This window comes from Amblyomma maculatum, chromosome 2 (assembly GCF_055883805.1).
Source record: "Amblyomma maculatum isolate TAMU_Amacu chromosome 2, ASM5588380v1, whole genome shotgun sequence".
NCBI classification, from domain to species: domain Eukaryota; kingdom Metazoa; phylum Arthropoda; class Arachnida; order Ixodida; family Ixodidae; genus Amblyomma; species Amblyomma maculatum.
This window is the reverse complement of record NC_139345.1, coordinates 172577282-172600611: the sequence shown is the minus strand read 5'-3', so window position 1 is coordinate 172600611 and position 23330 is coordinate 172577282. Positions and strand designations below refer to the sequence as shown.

The following is a 23330-nucleotide window of genomic DNA, read 5'->3' as shown; positions in this document are numbered from 1 at the left end:
TTCCCTTTTACTGTTATCCTTCTGAATATGCCTTGCACTTGATCCGCATATGTTGCTAATTTCTTTATGGTATTGGTATTGTTACCTTTATGATTGATAACCATACCCAGGACCCTCATCTCCTCGACCTTCGGCACCTCTAGGCCCTCTACTACCACTTTGGTGTTTATTGGCTTTTTGTCTCTGCTGTTGGTGTTGTACCTAAAGAGCTCCGACTTATGCGGTGAGCATGCTAGTCCTCTGTCGGCTGCATATGGGCAGTGATCACTACATAATAGCCACCAAAGTGGGAGAAGGGGTGAAACTGAGGAAGATCAAAAAGCTGGACCCCCGTTGTTGTTGTTGTTGAAAACCTTTATTTCCACCGAGAAGAAGCTCCGTTTCGGACTCCCCGGCACGCAGGCCTGATGGAGCCTTACTCAGGAGCCTCGCGAACTAAGGTCTGGTGAATATGTATTGTTGCTTCACGGAATCAGCCGCCAGGCGGATGACTTGCTGCTGCTGAGCGGGGTCCTCGCTTCGCAGCAGGGTCTCCCAGGCGTCTCTATCTATATTTTCTTTAGCTCCTGGGCTGTTGTTACATTCCCAAATAATATGATCTAGTCTCTCTCCTCTGTCGTGACGTCAGCGTATCACGTGGTGTGAAGTCACCATACCACGTGGTCCGCACGGCGTGCAACCGCAGCCGACATCGCGAGCCGGTCCCCCATCTCTCCTCTGTCGTGAAATCAGCATATCACGTGCTGTGACGTCACCATACCACGTGGGCCGCACGGCGTGCAACCGCAGCCGACGGCGTGAGCTGCACCCCCGTCTCTCCTCTGTCGTGACGTTAGCGTATCGCGTGGTGTGACGTAGCATTCCACATTCTTTGCACGGCGTGTAACCGTCACGAAGGGCTGTGGTCTACCTCTAGCAATATGCTTCGCATAAAAAAGAAAACAGGTATTGCTGTACACTACAAAGCGCTGCGCTGTGGCTGATCTTTTGCCTGCGGTGAAACGTGCTGTTAAAAACGCTTTCGTATCCAAGCGCTGCGTAAATATCTGCGTAAATTACTCTTAAGTAATATCAAATGAGCAGGAGGTCCGTTTATTTAGCTGCTCAATAAAAACTACTATTAGTTTAAAACTGATCGAAGTTACAGTTGTCCCCAAAGAGACGATAACAATACTGAGTTGCATTGCCAATTTTGTTACCAGCATCTTGAGAGTGTGTCACTGGTACCAAGACTTGACAAAGGCTCAGAGTGCAACACAGTATTTATGCTACGCGAATAAAAAGCCCCATACATTGCCTCATTATTGGATTGGTGGACCCCTAAGTCGGTCAGAAGGAAAGATGCATAAAACAGACACAAAGTTGGAAATTGAAATTAAAGCTGTAAATGTAACTTTGTTTAAAGAAGACAAAGATCTTGCAACTTTCACCCTTCTCTGTGGACGCATGAACCTCTTAATAGAGGACCGCAGGATGGTGGTTGTGTAATAAGAAATAAGTGGTGGACGTGGGGCAAACTTTCTGCAAACCGTTCAAATCTGTATTTTTTTTTTGAAGCGAAAAGCTTCAGTACGAGGGTCGGAGCCAAGCTGCGCGTGGGCCGTATGCTGCAAAAGCCATGTTCTGCGCATGCGCAAAACCGCGGGATGTCACGCGCAGCGCAGGTGGCCGCCATCGTCACCTCCAAGGCCAGCTGCGGAGTTCTGTCGCCAAGCTCTGCCGGCGTTACCTAGCAACGCTTAATACCCCTGTCAAGCGTGCAAAATAAAGTGCACTTAGGCGAGTGTCACTAAAGAAAAGTGTACTCTACCACTGTTAAATGGCGCAACAGAAGTGAACTTGCCAAAGTGCGCACTCAGGTCGGAGTACGCACTTTGGCCCAGCTCGGCCCAGCTCAGAGAGTCGAGCTGGGCTGAGTGCGTTGGCTCGCCGGCAGCAACTTCTTCATAACAAAAATGTTTCAGGTAAAACGATACGCATACAAGCTGATATTACGTGTTTTATACACATTCGTATTTGAGTAATTGTTTTATATTAGTGACGGGCATAACACCACATAACCAAATTACGAGCGACTTAAGCGACTTAAGTAGTGAAAGGCAAAAGCCTGAGAAGTCTCATCTTGTCTAGCGTTCCAGACGTCTGCAATCCCACACTTGAACGCTCACTAAGGAACGCCACGCGACAGGAGCGATGGCATACAATCCAAACGACTTAGGGACAATGATCTGTGCAAACACTGTGGGGCGAGAGGGATCCTCGACCACATAATTTGGGAGCGCCCTAATCTCCATGGATAGGACAAAATTTGGAGGACGCTTAAGCTTCGCCTTCAAGAGTGGAACGCGATAGCGTTATTGCACCACGTTCGCACCGCCCACTCATTCGCTCGGTATGCTCTTGAGTCCCGAAGGGGAGAAGCGGGTGAGCGAAGATAGTGATCTAAAGAAAGGAAAGACGCTTGATTCTACAACCCGTGAGGTTGTTGTTGTTGTTGTTACGAACTTTATTTTTCCACCGATGTAGGAGGCCCCCTACTCCCCGCCCCCGGCACTTAGGCCTATGGGACGGAGGCCGGGGCCTCCGCGACTAAAGACAGGCGAAGTGACAGTGTTCCTTCGCAGCTTCAGCAGCCAGGCGGACAGCTTGCTGCTGGTTGGCGGGGTACTCGCTCCGCAGTAGCAGTTCCCAGGCTTCTCTACTGTTTATGTTTTCCTTGGCGCCAGGGGAATCAAGGCATTGCCAGATTATGTGATCAAGAGTACCCCTTTCTCCGCAGGTTTCGCATCTATCGTCCGCCTTTTCCTCCACTTGCGTGTGGAAAAGCCAGATGGGACTTGGGAAATTCCCAGCTTGCAGGCGCCGCCAAGCGACGGCCTCCTTGTTAGTTAGCGTTCGGTCCGGTGGTGGCAGGGACCTTCTGCTAAGTCTGTAGTGTTCTAAAATTTCCTTATAAGTTTGCAGCCTCTCGTCCATCCCATCGCAATCAGGCGGCTCTACGGCTGCCCGGAAGTAGATCTCGGGCTAGCTCGTGCGCCGCCTCGTTGCCGGGGACGGACTCGTGCGCGGGGGTCTAAATAATTCGAATCTTTCTTTCAAGTTTTCCTTTCTCTAAAATTTTGGCTGCCTCCGTCGAGACCCTCCCTTTTCCAAAGTTACAGACAGCTGTTTTGCTGTCGCTAATAACTATGCTGGCTTCCGTTCCAACGCAAGCGAGCGCTATTGCAACTTCTTCAGCCGTGTCTACATTTCGGCTTCTAACGGACGCGGCGGCGGCGGGCACGCCGCGGCCGTTGACGACCACAGCCACCGCCGCCCCCGACTTCCCGCTAGCCGCGTCCACGTAGGCGACCTCCCCCGGCTTCATTTTCCCCGCTTTCTTTGCGAGCGTCTCGGCCCTCTTTTGTCTCCTCTCCTTGTTGTACGTAGGGTGCATGTTTTTAGGTAGGGGGGGCACTACTATATATTCGCGACACTCTCGTGGAATGTCTACTTTGTGGCTTGTTCCTCTATCTGACTGCAGTCCCACCCAGCCGAGGACGGTTCTGCCCGTGGTGGTTCTGCTTAATCTTTCTAGTTGCGCCATGAGCACAGCCTCCGCTAGTTCCGTCCAATTGTTGTGTACCCCCATTTCGAGGAGGCGTTCAGTCGAGGTCGAGATGGGTAGTCCCAGAGCCCTCTTCGCGCATCGTCTGATGAGTGCGTCTATTCTCTGCCTTTCGTCTGATCTAATGTTTAGGAATGGTGTGGCGTAACATATGCGGCTAGTGATGTAAGCCTGCATTAGTTTCAGGAGGCTTCGTTCATTAAGGCCCCGACCCTTTAGTGCGATTCTCCTGAACAGACCCGTGACTTGCGTGGCGTACGCGTTCAGTTTCTTTACCGTTGTATCGTTGTACCCATCTGCTTGTAGAAACAGCCCCAAGATCCTAATTTGTTCGACTTTTGGCACTATTTGGCCGTCTACTGTTACGCTGATGTTAATCTGGCGTTTACACCTGAGCGCCTTCGGGTTGTAGATAAACAGTTCCGATTTTTGTGGAGAGCACGAGAGGCCCCTTTCGGCCGCGTAGGACACGACGGTGTCCGCCGCCGCTTGCAAGCGCTCCTCGATGCTCGCGTCACTCCCCTGGGTAGCCCACAGGTTGACGTCGTCCGCGTACATACTGAATTTCAAGTTTTCTACTTTCCTCGGTTCTGCCGGGAGGTTTCGCATGGCAACATTAAAGAGGAACGGGGACAGCACCGAACCCTGTGGCGTACCCCTGCTTCCTAGCTTGACGGTGGAGGATTCAATGTCCTGAAACTTTATCGTTCTACCCGACAGGAAGTCTTTTACGTAATTCAGAAGGGTAGATACTTGGGCTTGTTGCCTTGTTGTTCCCTTCTTTTACGTAGTCGTACGTTTTCATTCCGACCCCCAATTCTTGGAGACCAGAAAGAATTGCCGCGTGTTTTACGTTATCGAACGCCTTTGTCAGGTCTAGACCTAGTAGTACCCTCGCGTCCCTGGTTTCGCTTTCTATGATATCGTGTCTCAAGCGGAGCATTACGTCCTGTGTGCACAGGCCGGGCCGGAACCCAACCATTTCGTGTGGCCACAGGTCGTTAAGCTCCATGAAACGCGTTAGTCGCGTTTGGACTACCCGCTCCATCAATTTCCCTATACAGGATGTTAGAGAGATTGGTCGTAAGTTCTCTAGTTTAGGGGGTTTGCCTGGCTTCGGTATCAAAATTACGTTTGCCGTCTTCCACTGTTGTGGGAGGCGGCCTCTGTCCCATACGATTCTCATGTACTTGGTGAGCGCGCGGATTGAATTATCGTCCAAATTTCGGAGAACCTTGTTACAACCCGTGAGGATGCACGGCGAAACGTCAGGGGCGAGTGGCGCGCCACGTGTCGGGGCAGCGCCGCACATTGCGAGGAGGGGTTCTTCTGTGTTTGCCGCAAGATGGCTCTGCATGTGCGCAGAGCGCAGAAGAAATGTAGCGGAAACGTACTTCGCTACTCGTGTAACTGCGACTTCTGTAAGTAACATGCTCATAACTACCGATATACACCGCAATATAACGTTCTACGGCACGTTTCTGAGGCAACACCGCATTCACTAGAAGCGCTTTTGTACCGCTTTCAAGCATCGAACTCGTGGCTGAGTGGTAGCGACTCCGTCTCACTCTCCGGAGACCCTGGTTCGATTCCCACCCAGCCCATCTTGGAAGTTGCTTTTTATTTATGAAGTGCATGCCGGGATTTATCGCTCACGGTCAACGCCGCTACCGCGTTGACCGCGTTAAAATATTGTAATATTTGTAATACTCTACTACTCTATACTGTAATACTCTACTTGTAATATTTTAACCCTACCGCGTTAAAATATCACAAGTAGAGTAGCCTTGGATACCCTGCTGCGAAGCGCGGACCCTGCGATCCAGCACCGCGCCGTCCATCTGGCGGAAGAGGCCGCAGGGCTACCTGCCAGCCTCTAATCCGCGGGCGCACGACTCCCCGTCTTCCCCGGCACGCGTGCCGGGGCGGGGAAGAGGACGCCCATTTCCGATGGAGTAGAACCAGCCACACTTGTCGGAGAAAGTGCGACAGATACTGCGCCTTTCCTCCAGAAGTCTCATCTCATCTAGCGTTCCTGCCATCTGCTATCCCATACTTCAACGCGCCCCGAGGTACACCACGCGAAAGACGCTACTTTAAAAGCAACCCTATCGAAAATCCCACCATAGATTACCATAAATCCACCATCGTTTTGTGGTGGGTTTATGGTATTTAGAGTGGAAAAACGGTGGCCATGGTCATTTTTTTCGTGTCCATGATGGGCATGCTTTATGGTGGTCAATCTCGACCACCATACTGCCCACTTCATGACCACCGAAAAATAACCATGGCCACCATTTTCCACTCTAACCACCAAAAACCCGACTGAATTCGTAGCGCCATGTTGGCGATGGTAGCAAAAGGTGTACATGGTGTGTGATCTTGCTTCTGTGGTGGATATGGTGGATGTGGTTCCCTACGGTGGGGCCATCGTGGGCCAGTCTTGGTGTCAAGGTGGGCGGTAATGAAGAATGGCGGCCTACTTGGCTGGCTCATCTCGTGCATAGCGCACCATATGGCTGTGTGGTAGAACGAAGTATATAGATATGTCCGACGTATCGAGTCAATTCTTGAGCATTAAAGTGCACGTGGCAGAATGTCCTAAAGCCACGTACGTTCGACAAATATACCAGTTATGCTGCTCGCCTTATTCCCCGCAAGCGAGCGTGCATGGCTATATTCGAATGTACATATATCGGATGCTACATCGGAAGTCGCGATCGCGACGAGGAGCTCACTGGTTTTTCACGCCTCCTCTGCCTTCCCACAAACTAAGCAGGTTGATGTCTGCATTGCCCGGTTGTGCGTGATGGGTGTGCACCCACGCAAACATCAGCGGCAGTGCCTACGATTCGCACATCGCCGTGTACACCGCGCTTGTGTAATCGCGCGCCGACTGCATTCAACGACCGTTCATCCGTGAGGACTGGCCTAGGAAGATGTTTTTATCTGCAAAGAGAACAAATCACTTCATTTATAAATGGTTATACGTCATAGCTAAGTCAACAGGTATTCCGCCGCCACCGCGATGTTTATATACGCTGACCAGGGCTGGTGAGCGAAGCTATACTGGCGACCTATACTCAATTGGCAGCCCACAAATTAAAAAGTCCGGAGTCTTCACAATTGTGGTTGCGCGTGACAAGTACAGCTGCACTCAGCGCAAACTGCATGCAAGTGACGGCGGCAACTATTGCCAGGCGACGACGTGTATGCGGGGCCTAGTATACGCTTCGCAATTTCGCTAAAGTTTCGTCTATACATGTATATGCCGCATCGGTGTCCTTTTCATTAGTAATTTAAGAATGATATCGTTATTTAACACTTCCGTCATCTGGAAGCCAGCACCAATTAACGCTGTGTCGTATGTGGTGCTAGGGATTGGCCGGCACTATAAACATTAAGTCCGCGGTCGCTGAATGTTTTGCAAGATATATGTTATGTCTATGTTAAGCAAATAGCATCACCATTATTTTAACTTTTTGATTATACCTTAGTCATGCCAAAAGCAATGTCGACTGTATTTTAGGCCTTCGCTAGTACAGCGGAGCTGAGAATGCCGGCGAGCTTGCCGATGCTTTGGTACGTTCTCCACCGCACTGCACGCTGGAGCGGCCGGGCAGCCATGAACACGGCACGCCCGCGAGCAAATAAATATCGCATGTTAACGCGGGATGAATACGGTGCTCAACCCTAAGCCTGCTTTCTTCGTACACTTAATAGAACTGAAACATCATTGCATATAAAATTGGTGCGAGCCGAGGTCTTCCCAGCTGTCGCTTATATGCGAACAGCTGATCTCACTCCTGATGCAACAGCTCTCGCTGCGACGAAAGCCTCAACGTTTATGATGCGGACTTCTGCGCATGTTGCAAAATCATACAAGCTGTGTCTTGTATCAAAACAGCAAGAAGCAATTTCGCATCTCGCGTGCTTTAAACTCAATGTTTGTATTTTGCAAGATATGCAATAAATAATAAATGAAATAAAAAACGTTTATGTATATGTACTGTGCCAGCATGGTACTTAATTGCGCGCCATATATACGTTTGAAGGTTATTGGACATATACTTTATACAATATGCCCACGAGATGCGAGAAAAGGATCCGCTCTTCTGATTAAGCCCACACCTCACAATTCAGTGGCAGCCAGCAGAACAGAAGCAATTAGTAGATACACAGAAGCTGTTGTACTACGTGCAAGAAACATATGCATGCATGTTTAACTGCATAGCACAAACAGATTTACTGTTGCACTTGAAGTACGGGCACTGACCTCCAGTCTCCCCATTCCGATAAGAACTATATACATCAACTTGAAATCATTCTTTAAGGCCAGCAATCAACGAAGACATACCGTAGTCCGAGGAGAAAATTTTGAGATATACCGGACGTTGCAAAATAGGCCAGGTGAAAAAATTTACCGGGTCCGTCCAACGTACACTGACAACAGCCTTGACAAAATTATCTGCAGCTGGGAACAATATGTGCAGCAAACGAAAGAGGATAACATGGCAAGGTGATGCATATGGTAAATGGCCAAATTATTAGATAGAATTATATGCATATATATGCATAAAATTCTCTATCAGAATTTGCACTTGCTCAAGTTCAAGCTTCTTTAGTAAGTGCAGGCAATGTTTATATTCTTTTCTTTGAGAGATTGAAACAGATGGTCTGTTACATGCCCATTAATACATTTACTCTACAAATTTTATGGTTATAGCAACACTTAGCCAGGAAAGGGAATGAACACAGGTATGTGATTTCAAACCTCTTTTTTAGTCGCAAATCAAAGCAATCATTATGCCAAAAAGATGTGCTCAAGAGCGAGCTGCAAGTCTATGCCAGTGCACAGATGGCAGACCTAAGCAAGGGTGTAGACAGCCAGGACTGCAGTACAGCAGTTTACACAGTTTTGACGATACCATTATGTTTATGACATCTCTAATAGCTGGCACATTTATATGGTTGATTATGGTTTGTGTATTTATATGCTTGAATTGCATAATAACCTGGCTATTCCACATTCTGCTCGTTTGACTTAGATGTTTAAGCAGTCAGATCCATCTTAAACCCCTAGCAGATGTTGTGGTTATTGTGGTTGTGCTGCAGTGAAAATACAACAATGAGCCACACATCTCAACGTAGTCCCTTGTATGCACAAAAACTTGGACTGACTTTATTTGGCATGTACAAAGGATTTAATTTGTGTTATGCATATTACTGACACACATTCAGCAATAATGTGTATTTTAAAAACATGACATACAGTTTACTCACACACTATTTTAATTGTCCAGACACAGTGGACAACAGAAAGGATTCACAATGTAGTACTAGACAGACAACATTTCATCCATATCCCTTACAATCTAGTTTTCACATTGTTTCCACTTTCAGTGTTATCCAAAGCTTGTTATTGAAAGTTCAAATGTCAGTGCAGGCAGGTCACTTGTACAGGTATATTGCAATGTGCATGTAGGGCACTTGTATGCCAGTAATTTCCAATATAATTCTGCTCACATGCTTTCCCGTATTTGTTTGCATCTGCAGCATATCCTGGTAAAGTATTATACAAAATTAGCTGTAGGTGTTAAATGAATCATTAAACATTCAAAGATATATTTATAAGATATACAGCAGTCTCCTTGCTTAAATTGTGAGTTTTATTATTTGAATTCATGGCAGGCTCAGAGAGCAGTAATTTGCAATGGTGATAATACACAAAATACATAAACAGAAAGAAAGTAATAAAGAATTGGATACAATTTATTAGTTAGGCTTTGAGTACTCAGGTTTAAACATCAAAGGAGACCTAATAGACAAATTCCTGTTGCACACATTTAGAGCACTTCACTGAAGAGATCAGCGATGTATTACTAGTTAAAATACAATAGTGTTAATTTTACCTACTACTAGAAGCTATAAAGAACCAAAAGTATGCAGGGAAATAATTATATACATTAAGAAGTTTGTCAATCATGCATGAAACTGTAGGATAATTCAATTAGTTATATGCAATAATGGTCGACACTGGCAGTCACAGAATTGATAGAATAAAAAATTGCAAACAGAACCTGGTGTATGAAAACTTTTCGCTCGATTTTATAGGAACATCACAGCATTCTTTGACATCATGTTGAAATGTGCAACAGTTTGGGTTAGGTCATATTGAGTTGTGACTATAGTCTGAATTATACAGCATATTGAAAACTACTATGTTAACCACTATTGACAACAAAGCTTCTAATTGTTCTTGGTGCCCCCCCTTGGTGCAGCAGTTGTTACTGTGCTCTACTGCCGACTCTAAGAATACAGGATTGAATTACGGCTGCAGCGGGCAGTTTGTGATTGATGTGAAAAGCAAAGCGCCCATGTACTGCCTGATGTTAGAGCATGTTAACGAACCCCAGGTGAAATTTAAACTAACCAAAACCTATAAAGCAAACCGATTATTCTTGAAGCTGTTTATCTATTCCATGTATACCACATTCACAAAAATTAGGTAAAGTGCGTTAACTCATAACATTGACTTCCCGCCTGAATATATATACAAACAAAAAAGAACAACAATTTATGCTGCTCTTGTACAGCAAAGGGTACGAGCAATGGCGACTAGATGAATAGGAAGAACTGCGCTATGTTGACTGATATATGCCCCTCACAGCTGTCTAGTCTAGCCTTAGATGGCTTTAACTTAATGTAGATCTCCCAGAAATCTGACAGATGTTGCATAGTGTGTTCAGTTCCTCTCGACCTTGTTTGGAAGATCACAAATGAACGTCTTCTCCTCCTCAGGGAACTCTATAAATAAGCAGCAGTCATCCACTTCAACTGGAAGAACCACGTCAAGTGCCGTCTCAAAAGATATGAAGCACTCTTTTATGTGTGGAGGTATAGCAGCCACATCAGCAATTATTACTGGTCTACAAAATAGGATGCAAGTGTTAGCTGACTCAGAAAAACAATTTTTTCTATGCGCTTGTACAAGCCACTCTGTGTTCTAATGAAGGTGGTATCAGATCGAGAGGGTCTCTTGTATGTGGTGCTATGGTACACCTGCCTTGCCTGAATGAACCGCTCATACTCAACACCTGTTGATGCGGTGATACCGCAGCACTGATACACAGCATCTTGCTCTTCAGGGGTAAAAGCAATGTTTTTGCCCCTTCCCAAGAGGCACAAGTTATCTACATGCATGGCATTCTGCACATTAGGATAGCCAATCATGCTTTTGCACCGCTGTTTTTCATGCGCAGGTAGCTTGTCGCTGTCAATAATTTTCTGTAGCTGTTGATTCATCACTATTCTTTCTACAATTTGCTGTGGAATGCCATTTGCAGCCGACACTTGGCGAACAATCTTTCCATTCCCTCCTTCATAAACAAAGGCTGAATGGGCCCAGAGTGGTCCAAGGGAACGAGCACAGTTCGCCAGATGCAGAAGGGCATGAACGTTGAATGTCAGGAATGCAACACCATAGAGGTTCTTGCTCTGAACAACAAAGCTCTCCAGAAGCAACTCTGAAAAAAAAGAACACAGTAATAATAGTGCTGCGTTTGAAGTGCTGTGTCCTCATCCGTTGTGCGACTAGAGCAGTGCGCGTTATTGAATAGACCCTTGCACCCCTTCGCGCGTCGCCGCGAGAACTCGCTCCCTGTCCGCTCCCAGGGGGACTTCCCCAACGGCGGGGGCCGTCACCCTCCTCTAGTGCTGGGAAGCAAGTCCAATCCTAATTCTCCGGCTGGCCAGTTTGGCTTGACGCTGGTCGCACCCTCTTGTCTGTTAATAAACAAAGTTAACTGTAGCGCGTATGTCTTTTCTACATTGACGGTGAACTTCGAAACCAAAAGCAACTCCATTAAGGCTAATTTTATTTTAGTTTGTCCATTTCTCTAAAAGTCCTAAATGAGGTATTTTTCAAAGACAAGCAGGTTTTAATTTGATAAACCATTTTTTTCGCGCTAGTGGAATAAAATTTTAAGGCTATACAGAAACATGATGGTAATTGAGACTCATGTTAATATAGCCGATGAAATTTACCCATACCATAGTTTGGTTCAGCCATTAGAAACGAGTCTGGTAAAATGCAAACAACATGTTTGTATAACAGACAATATAAAATATAGGCAGGCACTTAACATGGAGTAAAAGAATACTGTGAGGTGCATATATGGTATTACTTTCATATCATCTGCATGGCTGAGAGTTGGAAATTTTAATAATTTTTTGTTAAGAGGTCACCTCATGTGAATGATTTTCCCAAAAGTTCTTTCATGAAATCCTTGCATTTAGTCTTCCAGAGGTTTTTCTACTCCACAAAATGATCTCGGTGCATATATGATATTACTTTCATATCATCTGCATGGTTGAGAGTTGGAAATTTTAATAATTTTTCGTTAAGAGGTCACCTCATGTAAATGATTTTCCCAAAAGTTCTGTCGTGAAATCCTTGCATTTAGTCTTCAAGAGGTTTTCTACTCCACAAAATGATCTCAAGCTGTAGATAATATAATTGCGCCAAGAAAATTAGCAGGCATTAAAACGTTGCAATGACTGCAATAATGCATTTACCTGCTTTGCCAATCTCACACAGGGTGAGCTTCTCCCGCAAAAGTATATGAACACCTTCCGAGAGTTTTGACAGGTGCTTCCAGTTTTCGGGATGCAAGATGCCATTAAGACAAGGCAGGGCATAAAAAAGAAACCACTGCCTCCATTCTGATGCCTTCCAGTGGCCTCGTTCTCTGAGTGGTCGTGGCAACCTTGTGATGCAGTGTGGAGGCTTGATGTTCCGGAGTCGTGCTTCAACTTTTTCCACTATAGAAGGAGCACCTGCAAAAATGAAAGTGCACAACCTTTAGAAAGCACGGATTCATGCATAATGTATGATAGAATATACAAGTATGCAAACATCATTAGAACCTTTTCATTGTCTAAACTCAAGAAAGCGGGCTTTTGGATAAGAAGCTATGTTGCTGAAGCCCTCAGTCAGCTCTTTGTAGCTCTTCGGAAGCTTCTGCCATATGTTCACCAATATGATGAAAGTCCGGTACACTGCATGAAGTGCATGCCCTGTGCTTTCTTGCCTTGAACCAAGCAAAAGATCCAACTTTTTGACCTAACGGAAACAGTTACATGCTAATGAACTAGGCCTCAAGAGATAACAACAGTAGACTACAGCCATTATTTAGTTCTGTCTATAGAAGAGACTTGAATTTAGATGTATAAACAGATATCAACATTTGTTAATAGGTACAAATTTTCTTATATACATATGGAATATACAATGTGCTAAGCTGAAATCAAGCGAAGCGGTTTGAAAAAAGCATACTTGGACACTCTTTTTTTCTTTTTGGACATTGCTGTTTTCAAATAACGTTCAACCAATTCACCCAACAATCCGCTGTAGAAGAACGGCTGATTGGGCGAGTGGGTGAACCATGATGGACTGCAATGTAAGTGCTCCACAAAAACGTGACAAAGAGAAGTGGACAACGACGGCACAGAACTGACAATGGAAGAAGAGCATATGTATACACACACACTTAGTACATGCACATCCGCATAGTCAATTTGCAAGAATGTTTGGGGAAAAAAAACTTTTGAAAAAATAATAACAGCGTATGTAAAAAGCCCCCATCATACGCACGTGGTGAAACCTGCCGATGCACTATCAGTTGTGCAGCATGGTCATCTCTTTTTCTGTCAATGCGATGGACGTTTTACTGACACAAACATTTTGTTTCCTGTTAATATGGAAAGCCTCGGCGATTTCTCGAGTAGTCTGGTCATTATGAAGAAATAGTATATTAGTGTCAACAAAGAAAGGTACACACTCACATGCATTACTATGTTTTGATAAGATTGTTTCATTCTTTTTTAAGGACTGTGCATGCTCCATCAGCCTAATGTTGATGCAACAGCCTGTCTGATGCAACTGCCATGAATTATGTGCCAATTGCACAAAAGCACAAAATCCATATCCTGCAAAACTGAACATAGTAGGCTGCAATACTGACAATACTTCTAGCTTAAAGCTTGTGAGCCAAAAATGACTTAGACAGGAAAACCAGGCATTTGCTTACCAATGTAGAAGCGCTGACCACAGTTCGAAGAGAAGAAGATGACCTCAGTGAGTTGCCTCCCAACACCGAGCAAGACGCAGTGCATATACTCAACACTCTGGCCATTGACAAGATCAAGACCTGGAAGAGGAAATAATATAGCTCATTTAATGTCAGGAAAACATCGTACCGCTGAAGAATGGCATGCTTGAACTCGTAGAAAATGCATATGGGACAATAAGGAAGTAAGCATAGTTTATGAGAATAAATCGGTCTCAAGAAAAGAAATGAGCTAACCTAGCCGGCGTGCTCAGAAAAGAGTAAGGAGGACTGGTTGCATACTAAAAAAAAAAAAAAACACTTTACAGCACCTGACACCAGAAGTCACACTAAGCACTACAGAAGATATTTAGGCTTTCATTTTTTGGATAGAAAAATAACTCAGCTGACACAATTTTACAAATTTCAGCACTTGTTCATTGCTAGCTAGCTGATTTGAAACTGTTTTGCTGTCCTGCAAATGTATAGCAGTAAATTAAAACCTCGTACAACTAGGCTGAAGCAAATAGCATGACAGCTATAATTAATATATATGCCAGACTGACCTCTACCGTAACTTCAAGCTTCACAGTTGAATGCGGGATATATGCAGAAACCTTCACACCTGCCATTACTGTAGCAGTTGCTCATATAGTTCCTATGGATCTTTGCAATCATAGCTGCCATGCTGGATTAAGGAAAATGGGGGCCCTGAGCTAATGTGCATTTAACCCCCACCCCACCTCCTTCCTTAGTGGTTTGTTCTTGCTTCTATACTATACTTCTGCAATATAGCCAATTTCATTTTAACCACATGAAACTAAAAAAAGAATGAGATGTGATCATTTCAATTAGTGAAAGAGTGATACATTAGTTATTAGTCTGCCGCCTATATTTTCCCCCTAAAGTAGGAAAAAACAAGCGATGAAACTATCTGAGAAATGTAGGGCGCTATTGGTCGTGGCAGTGAAAAAAGATTTTCCTGCTTATCTCATCTATTGTTCAAGTTATATTTTCTTTTATGTCATCCACAACCACGGGATTGAGGGATTGACAGGAGACTACTCATACTGCTTCAAATCTAAGCAAGTGCAGTTCACCTCACAAAAAAAGGGCCTCCCAATAAAAAAGGGCCTCCCAGAGGGGTAGGGAATACCTGTTTTTGCGGCTCGATAAGGTCTCCCTGCAGCTAAACAAAGACAGATTAGGTGAAGTCCCTGTCTTTTCGTTCTGTTTTTTTTCTCTATACCAGTTGCTAAAAGTTTCCTTATTTGTGGTCCCATATGTGAAGTAGGTTAGAATAATTGGGTGCCCTTTTCTAACCCTTGGAGACAAGGCTCTGGCCTGCAGTCTCCTTAGGTCTCACCTGAATCCAGTGCTGATAGCTTCATGCTGTTATTTGTTGGCAGCAACTGCAGCATTCATCTAGTTCAAACTGCAGCGAGCCTAAATTCTGCCATGAGCCTAACTTGCAAGTGATTACTTCTGCTGATGGTTATCATGTCTCAGAATTCAAATTTCCAGCTATTAAGCCTGAGATTTATCAGTTGAAGACAACAGAGGACACAGTTCTGTGGTCTGTAACGCAGCTTGCCAGCAATAGTAAAAAATTAAAAACCAGTATGATATTTTAAGTGGTGGCAGTTACCAGTGATGAATTAATCACTACGAGTCTGTGCTACCAATTTAGGAGTATTTTGTCGCTCTGTATTATCGGAGCATGAGGAAAGGCTGACAGTGGTAGCTGTAAGATATATCATAAGCTTCTTCAGAAATGTTTAGTGCTGAAGTTCCTTCTCACTACCAAAAACTACTAGCAGCTTAGCTAATGCAAAACACATATAAGCAGGAGAGGAGGTGGAGGAAAAACCAACCTTTCAGGCTGATCAGTGGAGACAGTCCTTTGAAACCATTCATATTTTCAGCATAGTCGACTGCCAACTTCATGTCACGCTCAACCATCTTTGTCGTCCTGGCTTCTGGCTGCTCATGTGTGACATACCGCAGGCTCCCTCAAGACCAATGAGAATATAAGGCATATAAGTATAGCTCGTACAAACTTATGTATTTGAAAACATGCAGTGCCAGTAATGACCCCTACATTCTCACATTCCCTAAGCCACTGCATATGACTGCTTACCTTTTATATGCTTTCCTCGGATGAAGCACCATGGGCATCCGAAGTAGCCATTGAAGGTAACCATATTCAACACGGCTGCCCTTGCAGGTGCGTCAACTGACCTGCACAGCACAACAGGTCTAGACAGGTGTGTGCTTGACTCATATTTCCACCTCAATAGTTTGGTGTGGTTAACTTCATGCACAAACTTTTCTAAGAAAAGTTGCATTCTCGGAAGGGTTTTTCCAAACCAGAGCCCTGCCAGAATGGGATGTTTGAATCTCAAGTGCGTTGGCAATTCATTAGCAATAAACCGCACAGGCCACACTGATGTCTTTGACGACTTCCACACTGGACTTCCATCTGTGTTGACAGTAAGGGTGAGGTCGTCGCTCCCAAGATTTCTGGCCTTCTGCATTCTTGCATAGCACTCAGCACTAGTCACATCTGAAATGACTGAGGCAGGCTCTGCAAGCTTCTGCAAGTTGTGATGTAGTTCCTTTTTCGTGCTGTCAATTAGGAAGCGAAGCTGTTGTTCCATATCTAGAAGAATAAAAAATGAGCCTTGGTCTTTAAGTTTTTGAAGGCTTTCTTTGCGCTTGCATTTAGGGCACTGAGCAGATTTTGCATCGACCTTCAGCTCGGACTTGCACTCCTCACAGAAGTAGTAGTACTGTACCACATCTTGAGTTTCCTTTAACCACAGTTTGCGGAATGTGTGTGTACTTGGGGGTAAGACATCTTCTCCAAAAAGAAAATTGATCAGTTTTGTCAGGTCGCCCAGTGCTGTCCAAGTTAGACCATGAGAAATGGCAAATGCCATGCCAGCTGCTACAGCACCAGCCTTAGTGACCTGGGAGTGGGGTAAGGTTTCATTACATAGCTGGGCACTGAACAATGGCAGGTCATCTTCATTTTCAGATGTGTCAGGTTCGTCAAAGCTTGTTCGAAAGTCATCGTCGAGACTGTCACTGTCTTCTGTGGAGTCATTCGAAATGTCATTTTCGGACCTTATTACACTGTCGTTATCACTGCGGCAGCTTGAGGGCTCATCGTCGGTCATTGTGCCAGACCCACTACAATCGTCATGACTCCAGCTGCTAGGCTCATCGTCGGGCGTGGTGTCGGACTCCACACTCTCAAATATACTGTAGCTGGTTGAAGGCTCGCCGTCAGTCGTGTTATCGGGCCTGACAGTTCGACTCTGGCTACTTGAAGACTCCCCATAGGCCAGTGCGTCATTGGAGAACGATGCCCCCGACTCACCTCTGCAGTCACCTTTTTGAGCACTTGGGACGTGCGCTTTTGAATCACTTCGGCCGGCGGCAGTGTCGTGGCCCTTTCGCCGTCTGTAAAACGTTGAAGCCGGTACGCTGAAGAACGCGCCGCGCTCCAAATACTTCTTACGCCGTTTCCTTGAAACCGGCCCAGGCATTGCCACAGACACCGCGCACTTCAGGAACGTATGCAATATATGCGAGTTTCTTAGTTTTTCAAAGCGAAAAACCACGCTGCACCTTTTCCTCTGACTGCAAGGCTCGAAAAAGTTCGCCTAGGTTTTTTATATATCTATACAGGCAGCCTACATCTTGCGCCGTCGCAACGCCCGGCGAGCCTCGATCGGTACTACAATACAGCGGCGTAGTACGTCCAAGGTAGATAGTACGTCCACGACGTCGTGCCACGGCCGGTATCGAGGGAGAGCGCGAGAGCGCGCTTCTCGCTCTTCCTTGAGACCGGCCGTGGTCGTGCGTACGTCTTACCTTAGCGCTAATATTACTGCTGCTTTAATAATATAATAAATAAATTATCCACTGTATTAATAAAAATAAAAACTGCGACAAATACGAAATTATTTATGGGTGGCGAAGAAAGAGGGGCTCTCAAAACGCCAAACATATATAATTGTTTTCAAGGGTGAAAGTCGAGTACCACTTTTTTTATAGAGAAAGAATTTCTTTCTCTATGCTAGTTTCTTACGTTTTCGTGAAGTTTATTTATTTGATAAAACCGACCGGTGCGCCCCCCCCCCCTTTTTTTCTCCGCTTTTAAGGGTGGACGCGACCATTGAAAACCGAAAAATCGCGACATAGTCGGTAGTATGTCTTATACACTACCCTTCCTGTAATTATCAATGCCCAACTTGCTGTAGAAATACTCGAAATTAATTATATGACAAGCGGCGGCAGCCGCGGAGCAACGAGCAAGCGCCGAAAATTCCAAACTTCGCGCGCGCGCCATTCCTTTCCCGCCAAACTGAGCGCCGCCATCGTGATCTTGTTTTGTTTGTGAATTTTTGCGCTTTCTTCTGCCACCCTCGGCGGCGTCGACAGCGGCGCGGTCGAGGCGGGCGACAACTTTCTAGTTTCCCGCGCTCAAATTCAAGGCTGCGATTGGGCAAAGCGCGCGCTCCGCGAAAACGCGGAGGATCGAACGACTGCTATTGGCTGCTGCGCCCGCTGACGCGTTGGTCTCCGCTGGCTACCTCCCCGCGTTGTCTGCTCCGGCTCTTGGCTGTAGTTGGCCGTCTTCGTGCTTCGTGCGTTCTGTTCGCCTTTCGCCATTTTTGCGATTGCCGGATTTACGATCCCTCGTCGTGCCCTCTGAACAGTTTCGAGCAACGTGTTCAACGTTGTGTGGTTGCTCACGGTGCATCGAGATGTGACATGCGTTCCGTGCACGGAAGCGAAGGCTGTCCTCATGGCGAGGCGCGCCGACGACGACTGTATCTACGCCTGCAGCGTCCTAGCATCTGCTATAGTGGAACTTAAAAAACAAGAAACAAAAAAAAGCCCCGTGTCTTTCTCCGCGATACCTGTTCAGAAATTACCTCAATGAATTTCGCAATGGCAACAGATTACGCGCATTCTACAGGCCTGGACCCATGTGACACATATATACTTCTCTAAATTCAGAACCAGCTTACACAGCTTTATGGCACTTAATAGTTATTCAAATGTCCATGCTATGACCATGCCCTAAAAATTTCATTAATATATCTTGACAAACAAAAAGTTAGCGTTCTCACAACCTTCTAGGGCCGCGTTTTTCTCAATAACTTTCTTGCCTAGTGTGGCTGCTTAGGACAGCCATACCTCAGGTACCGCATATAGTTTTCATGAGGGTTGTTTTATTTCATACCTCAATGAATTTCTGAGGTCAAGACAATTTCCTTTTTTCCATATATTGTGTCTGGAATTATTGACATACAATTTATATTTGGTTAATGCAGGCCTGATTAATAACACTGATTTTGGGACTGTGCTGATTAGTTGGGCTGACCCAGCCAGCTTTGTCTCCTGTCATACCTTCCTCTATTTCTTTATGCTCCTATTCTCAAGAAAGCAGTTCAACCCCTTTATTATCAACCATTAACTCTTCTACGGGAGGAGCCGGATAATATCAAAATTAATAAAGAAGTATTGCGGCCTGCTACATTGAGCATATGAATTTGCTCTCGACCATGGAATGAAATTTCTTATTTTCACAGATTACTACGACTACTTATACCATACGAATGTAATATATTGTAATATTCATAGTGCAATATTCTAATGTCTGTTTTTTCTCCACCTCTCGGACGTGAGTGACTACAGACAGCGCTAGCCTAGAGTGCAGGGAAGGGGACAAGGCAGCGGAGAGGAAAATAAACTTCAAATGTATTATACCTTGAAGCCAGAATACCACCGTTGTTAGCTAGATTACAATTCTTGACTGTCCATGACGTGCCTAAAAATGTATGAATCACAATTCCACCGCTCCATATCAATTTTTTGTTGCGAGCCAGACTCCTTTTTTGGAGTCAGGTGGCCTCGGTTTCATACCCGGCCCGCAGGTAATACTAGTGCAAAATCTGTTACAATTAACCTTTGCACGTAGTCCTTTCTAACATCCTTCCAACAAAAGTAAGTTCATCTTCGGTTCAAATTGTGTATGATGACATTTTCCCAAATAATGCAAAACTCTTATCACCTTAAATAGTAAATGGATTATTAGAAGATGATTTACAAAGTTTTCCCGTTAGCATAATGATAGAAACTGATGCTTCTCAATTTCATGAAAAGGCCGTCGTTGGAATATACTGTCCACTTTTAGACTGGGCTTTGTCAGTCCGGCTTCAGGACTTTACCCCAATTTTCCCGGCGGAGTTGCTGGCGGTGGTGCTTGCTCTGCGCAAACTAGACACACCGTATGCTCAACAGTGGCTGTAATTACAGACTCTTATTCCTTGTGCTTGTCGCTTTCTTCGAATATGGATTCGCCACTATTAAACACCTTTCTTTCATTGTTCCCCTCACATTTTAGCCTCATACATATATTGTGGGTACCAGGCCACAGTAATGTGACAGCCAATGAGGTTGCTGATAGAATAGCTAAAGAATCTCTGAATGGCCCTGTGCTGCCCATTCTCGTACATAACAGCAGCACAATTTCGTAGGCGTTCCTTATTAAGCACGCAGTCTGGATCTGTTTTATCATCGGACGACTACCTGCATCTCAAGTATTCCTGGAATAGGAAATCATGTCAATCAAGGCAGACTGGGTTTCTCTATAACCAGGCTACGCTGTCATATTCCGCCTCTAAATTTCTATATGCACAGGTCTGGTTTGACGCTTTCATCCCGTCTGCGCATTCTGCGGGTGCGGGGAACCGGAAATAATAGGTCATTTCTTGCTATTTTGCCGCCGTTTTACCATGATGAGAAAACGGTAATTGGAGAAGCCGTTACAAAAGCTGGGTCTTAATTTGAGCAGCCAGATTTTATTATCGTTCGGTGCCACCATGCTTGGGTACAGCCACAGGTCTGTTTTTAACGCCATTCAAAACGTCTGCCTTGCTAATATGCTTTGAATTTTTAATCTGTACATATAAATCTTAGTATTCTTTCATGCGTGCGTAAGTATTTACCCATTTTATTTTGGTTTTTCATATTTACATTTCCTTTTCTATTCCCTAGCAATTATTTATATTTATTTTTTTGCGATGTAGTTTTACATCTCAAAACCTAATATCTCTGCACTACAATTCTTGGCCGATCCCCCTGCGTGGGTATGTGCCACCAAATCAGAGGAGAACAACAACAACAACAATAGCCGTTTGCAGACGAAGTTGTAGCCAGACCTAGCGAATTTTGTCTGTATCTGCGTTGGCTGCGTCGCTGCATTTTGACGTTTGTGCATCGTGAAAAAGACGTTTAGTATTTCCAGTACGATGCTTGCATTTGTTAACTACATAGATAAAGTAAAGGCGATATTGCCTGTAAGTTTGATTAAAAATTTCAGACCGTCAGACGTGGATGACTGCAACCCGACTAAGAAGGTGGACGCCTTTTGGCGTAGTGAAGATGGAGAGGTTGAAGGATATTATCCCGCCTTTGTTATTGCCATTTCAGGTGGGTGTTTTTCGTACAGTTTTCAGTGGTCATGGTTACTACGATAATGGTTACGCGGGGCTTATTTAAAATCTGCTTGCTATTCTCGAAGTGGCTTTAGGTCTGTGTAGCTGTGTGAGCAGATTTCACACTTTTTAGTGCTAGCTCGTGGTTATGTTTGGGCCTTGACAGCGCTAACTGTGGTCACTAGTACAATCGTTGCACTTGGCATCACATGGCGAAATAGTTGGAGGGAGGAAGGGTTGGAGAGTGAAATGAATTATTGTGTAAAAGACGCGCATTGTGTAAATTGTGTAAAATTGTTGTGTAAAAGACGTGCGCTCCATAAGCGCGCAAGTGTAGGCGCTTACGGAGCGCAGATTGCGGAACGTGGTGTCCAGTTCTGCGCTTATTACCGCTGTTTATTGTATTTTTTTTTCTTTTTCTATGTGGGTGTGCGTGTGTCAAGCATGCTCTAAGCGAATATTTTCTGGTCAACCTTTTAAATTTGACCACATAGAAAATAAATGTTTAACCTGCATTTTTCGCAGACCTACAGACAGCACGGTCCGCGATCTGCGCTCCATAATTGCCTTATCATAGCTAGCGGCCGGCGCCCTGCAATCAGCTGTCGCTTCGCAGCAACGCTATAGCAAGGCGGGAGTTCCAACAGTTAGCGGAACCGCGGCGCCCTTTTACTTTGTTTTGCTACAGCTGCAGATTTGTAACGCCCCAAGTGGGTTTCGAGGACCATGCGCTTGCGTGTTCCTGCTCATATTGCTCACGTACGTGCACCTGGAAACACCTGCATTAACCCGATGCCCATCGGAAACCCCCGCGCCCTCGCTGGAGCTTGTAATACGACACCCGTCGGCAGCCGCGCCGCTGCATCGCCTCCGTTTGTGTATGTGTAGTTCATTCTCCTTTCCCAAGCGAGGACCGCTGGCAGTATCTCTTTCCAGCAGGTCAGTGCACGTTAAAGAACCCCAGGTGGTCGAAATTTCCGGAGTCCTCCACTACGGCGTCTCTCATAGCCTGAGTTGCTTTGGGACGTTAAACCCCACAAACCAACCAACCAACCTTTTTGTCTTGTTCATTCTCCTGTCTTTCTCTCTCCTCGACATCACTTTCAACGCGCCGAGAGGCACGGATTGTCTTTTGCTCAGTGGAATGGAAAGTCTGGTCACTACAGAGGAAGTAAAAGAGAAGTTGCGCGGATGCTTAAAAGCGGAGACAGGGGGGGGGGGCGCCTCTGCACGGGTTGCGGGTGACCCTATCGACGCCACTGAGTGCCACTACTGGTTTTTACCGCTGCATGTAGTCCGGATAATATCAGTAATGAGAACACACATTTGCAAGACATCCATCTGAGCATGCATGACAACTATTTGCACTATTTGGCAGAACTTTTTATGGAATACATTAAATACCTGACATTACATAATTTCAACCACAAATAGAACTGGGGACATGTGTAGTACATGAAACTTTACAAGTTTGTACCAATCAAAGCCACAAGCAGACAGTAGAAAGAACAAACGTTCTCGGAACTCATAAAACCTACTTAGAGTGGTTGCTTCCCATGGAACAGAAGAGCCAAGCAGATGATGCTCTCTCATGGCGCATGATTCCACCGCCTACATCTGCTCCCTCTGCCGATTTACGTTTTGCTTCAGCTCGGCGCTTCTGCACTGAGCAGTTGATGGTCACATGTTACTGTTGCAGAATTGAGTGTGCATACCTATGCAAAGCCAATGATCGACAGGCTGTCACCGTGTTGCTTTACTGACACAGTGGTCCTTCGGCATGACTGCACAGGCACACACCTGCATAAAACTGCTTTTAGTGACCTTTTATTCATTTCAGATGATCTAGCAGGGCTTCGACAGAAGGCGAAAGCCTTAAGGGAGCCTTTTCCTAGGCTCATTGAGGTGGAAAGTGATATTGTGCCATCCAAGAAGAGGGTGAGTATTTGTTTTACGTGTGCACATTCATGCCTCTCTTCTTTCCACAAGGGTGCTCACCTCTTTATATGGAAAAATCATTGAATAATTGTGCATATACAGCCTTGTCTTTGAAAAAGCATGTCATATTCTTCATATCTACAACATGATAAACGGTAC

At 45.2% G+C, this 23330-nt stretch overlaps 1 pseudogene; it reads right to left on the bottom strand.

The window, feature by feature from the left end:
* Window positions 1-9583: 9583 nt before the first annotated feature.
* LOC146200444 (uncharacterized) lies at window positions 9584-17270 on the bottom strand (annotated as a pseudogene).
* Window positions 17271-23330: the final 6060 nt, after the last annotated feature.